This window comes from Corvus brachyrhynchos, unplaced genomic scaffold, assembly GCF_000691975.1.
Source record: "Corvus brachyrhynchos isolate BGI_N302 unplaced genomic scaffold, ASM69197v1 scaffold117, whole genome shotgun sequence".
Classification (NCBI taxonomy): domain Eukaryota; kingdom Metazoa; phylum Chordata; class Aves; order Passeriformes; family Corvidae; genus Corvus; species Corvus brachyrhynchos.
The window spans coordinates 355,383-363,593 of NW_008238833.1; the positions used below are offsets into that span (position 1 = coordinate 355,383).

An 8,211-nucleotide genomic window follows, 5' to 3' on the forward strand; every position below is an offset into this window, starting at 1 on the left:
CACCAACACTAGGTCACTGTGTCAGCCACGGCTTTGTGTAGCTGAGTTTTCAAAAGGCCCAAGGATGGAGCCACCACTACCTCTCTGGGTGGCCTGTTGCAGGGGTGACCCAATCTCTTGATGAAAAAGTCTTTTCTCATGTCCAATGTGAATCTCCCAGGCTGTACACAGGGCTGTTGCTCCTCATATCCTCTCACACCACTCCATCACCTCTGTTACCCCCCCCAGTTTTTTGTAGGCTGCTATTAGACCCCTCTTCACCAAAGTCTACAACCTCAGCTCACACTGCACCCACGCTGTGATCTACAGCCAGAGAGAAAGGGCTGATCAGTACAAAAGTGCATCCACAGATATTTCTCCATGTCAGTTTGGAAATTTCAGACTACTGGGTTAGAGATTATTGAACTTGCATACTACCTTCCACTTTATGGCACAAACTGATCACAACTTTTTCATGATGTTGTATCATAGCTTCATTCCAGCTCAAGGCTTTCAAATGCATAAAAATATAAAATATGCATGAAAATACAAAATACCAATCTGTGGATTTCTATCCTCAGAGAGAACTGTCATTTTATGGCACAAAGGGTTTTGCTCTCCTGTGAGTAACTTACCAAATGCAAGAGAGGAAAAGGATGTGGACACACACCATTTCAGGACACACACCCATAGCCATGCACACGCAGGTGCCTTTGCTTGTTACGTGCAAATAGTTTTTGTAATAACCGAGGCAGTCAGCAGTGAAATGTCCCTCAATTTACTCACACACGTTGGCTAATCCTGAAAGTTTTATGACAAAGGTTGGTGTGGAGAAGGTATTAAGCAGGCTGGGAACACAGAAATCAATCAAGGCCGGGTTCCCAAGCAAGAAAAAGGCCCAGGTGAAAGGTAGCTTGAAGCCGTTTGAGAAAGCCAAGGACAGGCTAAAACAGACTTTGGTGACAGAACGAGGACAGTGAAGAGGTAAGGTAAGATATCAGGTGAGATGTCCTCAGAGCTCTGTAACTGAGAGGGAAAACAGAAAGTGTTAATGGGCTGTCATATACTGCTGTGAAGCAGCTGTGACTGCCAGAGATTTCTTCTGAGTTTGCATTTCTATAGCAAAAAATTTGCATTGTTCTCTGCTGATATGAGTTCAAGAAGACCACTGTGCTTATATGCCTTTTCTTCTGAGCACTTTGCAGTCATGTTTTGCTTTATAATCCATCTTTAAAATAAGTTAGCTGTCATTAAACTATTCCAGATGGGATCATTTTTAACAGAGATACTTCTGTGTTTATGGTCACTACCTGTTGTTTATACAGTGCTCAAAATTTGGCAAAGCATTTTGCAAGCCTCTGGAAAAAGCCCAAAGAGATAAAACCCAAAGCTCAAAGAGATATAAGTCTAAACAGACCAACAACATGCAAGCGAAAGACGAAGTGGGGAATGGGAATGGAGGAAAATGGAAAGAGTATAGGATATTTCACCTACTTTTTAAATAACCAATGTCTAGGTTATTTTTTTTACACTGACTCTTGCTTGCCTGCTTTCCCATCTCATTCCAGCTTTAACTTTTCCATTTGTTTGCCCAGGCTCACCTAGTTCCCCTCCCCAGAGAGAAGCAAACAAGCACAGGCACAGCCTGGCCTCCTTCTACAAATGCTAAGCCTTATAGTTGAGTTATAAATTCTCTTCTGCATCTTTCGTACATCGCTGGAGGGCCCAATTCTTGTACGGCACAAAGCAACGTGACGCTGCTTTGGCTGGAAGAACTGGGGGTTCCAGCCCATTCCCTCTGACCTATCTCAATACCACTTCAAACTGCAGGGAGAACTTGACCTAAACAACAATCACCAGACCTAGCGAGAGCCTCTACCACCAAAATCAATGCTGCTTTGCCACCTGTGCACATCAGAGGATCTGCATGTGTTATTACAGCTTAGGAAAACACTCTGGTTTGCCAGAAGCACTTAAAACACTTTATTAATTCACCAAACAAAAGCACATTCTACAGCTTCATTAAGCAAAGTGGCTAGAGAAAGTTTCTAATTTTTAGCAAGGTTTTTAGAAAGTTTTGCTTTTTAATGCTACAGGAAGTGTGTAAATACTTCTGCTTACCTTCTAAACAGGGTTAAGATGGCCTCCAGGCTCCAGAGTTCCCCACAGCCGGCTTCAGGCTTTCCAGCTCCTCTCTCCTGGAGCGTGGCTGGCTGAGCGAGGCACAGCAATGTTTTTGGGTGACAGACTCTATTAAACAAATAGCTGTTTCCCTCTGGAGAATGAGGAAATACCCCAAGTTATCCCTGGTTGGCCAGCGCAAGGTTGGCGTGTCACCCGCAGTTATTGATTATTTTAAGGCAGTGTTCCAATGGTCAATGCCCCAGCCCCCGGGACACGTGGATCAGAGCAACAGAGAGGTTTTTACATCTGCAGCCGTTTCAACTGTGTGGAGTTTGGCAGAAGAGGAAAGGCAGGAGATGGCAGAGGAACAGTGAGTACATGGCAGAGAATGTGGCTGGAGCACGAGGTGGTGGCACAGCAAAGTCTGGCCATTGGTGCGGCGTCCTCTTCTGCACACCAGCCTGTGGCTGTTAAAACTCCACAGTGGCTGTCCTCCAAAGCGTGGTCCTGGGAGAGCTAGGTGAGGGGAGTGGGGATGGGAAGGGAAGAAGACTCAAAGACAGGAGAAAATGGAGAAAGGACAGAGAGGCTGGGGAGGAGGGAGAGATGTGACCAAGGGAGGGAGCAAGGAAACAAAACCCCACACTATTCCAAGGAGGAAAGAATGGGAATATAGAAGGGAAACTGAAAATTTACTTTGGCAGTGGAGAACATAAAGGTAGAAGAGACACTAGGGATGGGGCAAGAAATGTAAAACACAATGAAGGGTATTAAGACATTACAATTAAACTCGGAGAAGACTCATACTGAGGAGAAAGGGAGTTTCTTTTGAAGAAAATGTGATGATAGTAACTGTTAAAATATATCCAAACATTAAAACATATAAATATGTATATTACTTTAGGTAGCATAGATAGGTCAGATTTGGCCCCAGTTTTGCTGGGAATATGCTCAGATCCCTCCCTTCAACTGAAAACATCCCCTCTCTGACAGGCATCTGCGTCCTCACCTCTCACCTTCATCCTCTAAAGTGGATAGTAGATAGAAGATTTCTAACTATGAAAGATTGGTTGTGAAGGGTGGAATTCATCTCATGTGACTTTGGGTATGGATGTCAAGCTAGGCTGTGTTTATTTCTAGTGAGAGAAACAGACACTTCTAAGGAAAAGAATCACAAGATCTATTTTAGGAGTTACTCTAGGGTTACAGTAAATCATTAATGGCAAAAGAATCTCACAACTTGTTCGGATCTAGATGTCTGAATCTGTGGTCAGAGAAATCACATCCATGAGGACTACCAGCATGGCAGAGTGACTGCAAAAGCACCAAGAATTCAGTCCCTGGTTGCGTATTTAATATAAATAATAAGATAAGATAATATAAAATAAGGCTCTCTTCATCACTGACTCACAGCCAGTGAAAATTTTTAGTGATCTCAGACCAATCTCAGGCAAAGAACCTTCATGATAATACAGATGGCAACAAGGAGGAAAACTGAACTCACTGAATCCAATGCCCCAAACTTCAACTGGTATCAGCAGCTACAGCCTTTCACCATGTCTTTTGTGGTGTTCCTTCAACCCCAAGGGAAAGGAACAAAGTGACATAAAATCTTCAGATAAGACAAAGGGATCAGGCCTAGTGAGATTTAAAGCAGTTAAAGAATTAACTTTAGAACAACTTGAAGACCATCAGCAATTTACACTGACAGCTGGAACAACTGGAGGGACCTGCAAGCATATGTAGAGAGTTAAGACGGAAATAAGTGAATTTCATAATGATACTTAAGATGAACCCTGCCCCTAAATCTCATATCCTGGTTGCTTGGACTTTTTATAGGCTCTAACCCCATAATATCTCTAAGGCACCACCTTTCCCATCTTCCCATACCTAACACCCTAAGGTGGGCTCAGCATCCTTCATTTTGATTCTGCTTTTCTCTAGTTTTGCCGGGGTCATACTCCTCCAGGATGATGTGCAAAACTCACCTCTGTAGTTTCTCACCTATACTGTGTCCCCAGCATTACACATTCTTTTACTGACCTTTTTCATTTTCTTCTCTGCCCTTTCCAAAGTCTGTCTATCTACTGTGTAGATTTTAAACTGTTTGGGGCAAGTTCAGCGTTTTCATCTACATTTATACAACACTTACGTGCTCAGGGGCTTAACCAAAGACTAATGCTTCTAGCCACTACAGAAAAAATAAAATACTAGTAAGCTATATTAAACTTTGTTCTCTTACTGGTTCAAGAATATCTTTAGTTGTGCTCATTATTGTAGGATCTACATTCAGTTTTTGATGAGTTCTGTACTAAGTAGCGAAGAGTAAGTTCTGTACTTCATTGTGAGGCCCAGGAAGAATGCCAAAAAGAAGAACATAATAAAAATTTGTAGTAACACCAGGCATCCTGACTCCTACCTGTTTTTCTGAAGTGACAGACTCACCCAAGAGAAAGGAAAGCAAGCAAACTCTAAAACACTTAGAAACACTGAGCTTTGCCTGTGAAGTGTTTAGTAGCAGCTGAGTGTATACGATTGTGTACATCTATTTCCCCCCCTACAATATTGACTTTTAAGGCAATGAAAACATTTTGTGTTCCACTGATCAATGCCTCCTGATTATATTGGTTTACTGTACACCAGCTCTGATCCTCCTTTTATTTCTACCCTCTTAGCCATAACCTCTTTATTAATTTTCCAGTTGCATGTAGTAGCATGGGAACTGAGAGAGGAACTGTAAATATGTGAAAAATCCTGTTCATTGTGATAGGAATGAAAACAGTTCCAGCCCCACAATTTCCCTGAGCAGTGCAGTGTGAGAAACTGAAGAATTACAGCCCCATGCAGGTTTGTGAAGGGCATATCTGACTGCCCACTTACTCAATTAATAGATCTGGCCCATTTGGAGCGCGGCTGCTGCGCACTAAGGAAAAATGCCCTTTTTGCTGTTGATATGATGTGGAAAAAGGAGCAAGACAGCTCTGTTCTCATCTATTCTAGTGCAAAACTTAAGAGGCTTCTCTGAAGTCAAAGCTTTGTTCTGAGTACACAGTGACACTCCAGTCAATTTAATTTATTCAATTTTGACACAAATTATTTCTTGCTGCTGTTTCCTATGACATGTTGCTGTTAATACTCCCTTCAATTGAGGGAAAGGGAGGTTGATTTTCCTGAGATCAGACTGCTGTTAGGAAATTTAACTGCTGTTAAGAAGCTTTTTCCGAGATGAGCTGGCTCTGAGGAGGTTCATGTGCTTGGGTATTGCAGGTAACCTGGCCTGGCGTGCCAGCTGCTTCTGCTTCTCCTGCAGCAGGTGCCCAGGTTATCCTGCCTGCCTGTATCCAGGAGCATGCAGATGCTCTGTTAAGGTAGAAACAGCAAGATAGAAATGGCACTACCAGCGTTATTCAGGTTTTCCTTTATCTGGAGTATCCAAGACCTGCATGACCCAGGCCACAAACAGCTGATTGCATGGCAAGGGTATTGAGGAAGCTGAGAAGTGGCTCAGTGCAAAAAGGCTCATGACTTGAATCAGATCAGAGATAGCCAGAAAACAATTACTTTTTATGATTGAGTGGTGCAAGTTAAGGTGCTTATATTAAGGATCCCTGTGAGTCTGAAGAGGTGGAATGGAAGTTATTCTGGAAAAATTTTGAAATAGGCTCTCTGCACTCTTTGGGAGTGTATTCACTGCATTGCACCATCATGCACTGGAGGTCCTAAGACACAGCATATACAGGATGTGCAATTTACAGCAACGACAGTCACATGGATGGATCTTTCCTTCTCTTCTGTTTTACCTATTTCCTGTTCCCCCCCTTCTTTCTGTTCTCTTGTCTCTCCTTTTATGCATAATCCCCTTTCCTACATACTTAGACTCTCTCTGCTCCCTGAGGTGACATCCTGCTAAGCACAGTTTTCCCCCTGCAATGGCAGCACACACATCATTGCCACTGGGGACACGAGCACCACTACTAAGAGACCGTGTTTTGAGAATAAACCCCGTCATTATCAGTTACTCTGTGACCCCAGGGCACCCCAAGGTGGCACAGCTTTTGCTCTGCAGAAGCACCTTCTGGGATGAGGGAGAATGGTCCTGAGACAACACCCCGAGAGCTCTGCCCATCCGACCAAGCATTATCCATCGCTTGCTTGTGTGCATGTATGTTCATCTGATTTATCACAAAGCTTGTTTTATTTAATTACCTGAGTGGTTTGCCCAGGGACAGCACTGTACCAACCCCACTGTTTTCTAAAATAGCAATGAACTGTGACCCGTGGCCAAGGGTTGTTTGTACTCCCAACACAGAACAACACTGTCACTATCCAATATTAAAATAATTAGAGGTTTGTGCTTTCATTTTGCTGGTTTCATGCAACACTTCTTTCTGGTTTTGGCTGAAAGGCATTTCTCATCCATATGTTTTGACACTGGGGTTTGCCCAACTATGTGCTTAGGGAGAGGGCAAATTAGGAGCTAAAATAGTACTGACTGGAAAATGCCCCTATTTACCTCAACAAACAGGAGAAATGTAACTTGTGATCCTTCTCCTCCCTTCCTCTCTTGCCCTGAACTATCCCGGGTTTCTCAGGAAGTCTTCAGTAATGAAGAACAAATATTGGGAATATGCTGAAGAAATATGCGGTTCATCAAAAAAGCTCGTTGTATTTTTTAGAGGTGTTTGACACTGTCAGGAAGGAAGGTTTCTGTAGTCCAGAGTGGTGGTTTTGGTCAGACTGAGAGATGTAGCTTGTCCAGGTAACTTGAAAGAGATTAAAAATTTCTGTGCAAGGCTGAGGCATCTGGGGCAGTGAATCCCACCAGAATGAAGGAGGAGGGCAACACCCACCAGGTCAGAAGTTAAGTGTTTTGTTATTGCAAGGGGCATTGTCCTCTTGTTCACCATCTCCATCTAGTTTTGTGCCGAAAGGAAAATCAATACTAGCTCTGTGTGCGTAGCTGTGATGTTTTGAACATGCACATGAGGCCAGGTTTGTAGCCAGAATTACTGCTTGCTAGTAGAAGTACTACTTACTTTGCCTGTTTCAGAGAAATATGTGGAAAAACTGGATAAGGCTTTGGAAATACAGCTGGTTTTCAGATCCTGAGACTTGTCTGGTTTTTTTCCAGCCGGTGCTGGCTGATTGATGAAAGGACAATCCATCCCCTTGTTGACTCCAAAGTTATTAGTTTGGGTCCATTGTAGGACAGGATAGTACTTAAAATCTCCACATGCATAGAAGAAGGGCCTGAGGCAAATAAGTCGATATTTCCCAAAGTGGGAAGTGCTTTCAGGCATTTCTTAGCACTGCATGGGTTTCTGAAAGGGATTCTCTGCTTGCACAGACAAAAACATCCCATATTATCCCAGAAATTAAGCAACTTTAATTTTCAAATTATTTATTCTTTACTGTTGCTATGTCCACTGGAAGGCAGATTCAAGGCTTTTTTGACAGTGAGGGGATGTTGAGGAAAGTGGGCTGCAGGCGGTTTGTTTTATGTCTAAAATTAGGCAGACATAATTAAAGGTCCTTTCTGAAAAGGGGTGAACTGTCTGCCTCCATCCTTAGAGATATATCATCTCCAGTCTTGGAAATATTCAAAAGCTGCCTGGGCATGGTCTGGGGTAGCCAGCTCCAGGTAGCCCTGCCTGAACCAGCATGAGGAAGACATCTGAAAGCTAGACCTAAAAGAATGAACAAACCATCTGGCATATGCTCTTGTCATTCCTCGGTGGTGTAATCCATTTTTTATATTAGGTGTGGGCCTGAACTGAGCTAAGGGCAAGACCTGCATTAACTCTGCAACGATGGCACGTCTCCAGAGGCTGGGAGAAAGGCAAGAACACGGGGAAGTGTTAAGAGGGAAGATACTGGGTGGAGACAGGATCATAAAAGAGCTAGGTGAGAGATGAACCCACACACATTACCAAAATAAAAGCCTGGAGGGCCTCCTCCAGGAGGCACATCTCGCCCTGTGCAACACCAGGATTCTGTGCCTGTGTGGTTCCCTTGCAATGGCACAGAGGGGCAATGAACCACGATGTCGATGGCCATTAGAGGGAGCGTGGAGGAGCCCAGGGGTGAAATGCAGCCCTGGAAAGCAGA

The 8,211-nt window shown here is 43.5% G+C and overlaps 1 protein-coding gene and 1 long non-coding RNA gene across 4 annotated transcripts in view; one reads left to right on the forward strand and one right to left on the reverse strand.

The window, feature by feature from the left end:
• The window catches only part of LOC103618380 (transmembrane 4 L6 family member 1), a 16,040-nt gene extending 13,832 nt beyond the window's left edge, over window positions 1–2,208 (reverse strand). Inside the window, exon 1 of the mRNA XM_008636776.2 lies at window positions 2,101–2,208. The gene's annotated coding sequence lies outside the window, so the exon portion shown is untranslated. The remainder of the gene's footprint in view (window positions 1–2,100) is intronic.
• A 95-nt stretch (window positions 2,209–2,303) lies between these two features.
• The window catches only part of LOC108447639, a 13,092-nt gene continuing 7,184 nt past the window's right edge, over window positions 2,304–8,211 (forward strand). Inside the window, exon 1 of one of the 3 annotated variants that reach the window (XR_001863303.1) lies at window positions 2,304–2,473. This is a non-coding gene — a long non-coding RNA (uncharacterized LOC108447639). Of the gene's footprint in view, window positions 2,474–6,551; window positions 8,008–8,211 lie in introns of those variants that run through there. The other 2 variants (XR_001863304.1, XR_001863302.1) reach the window with 2 other exon arrangements.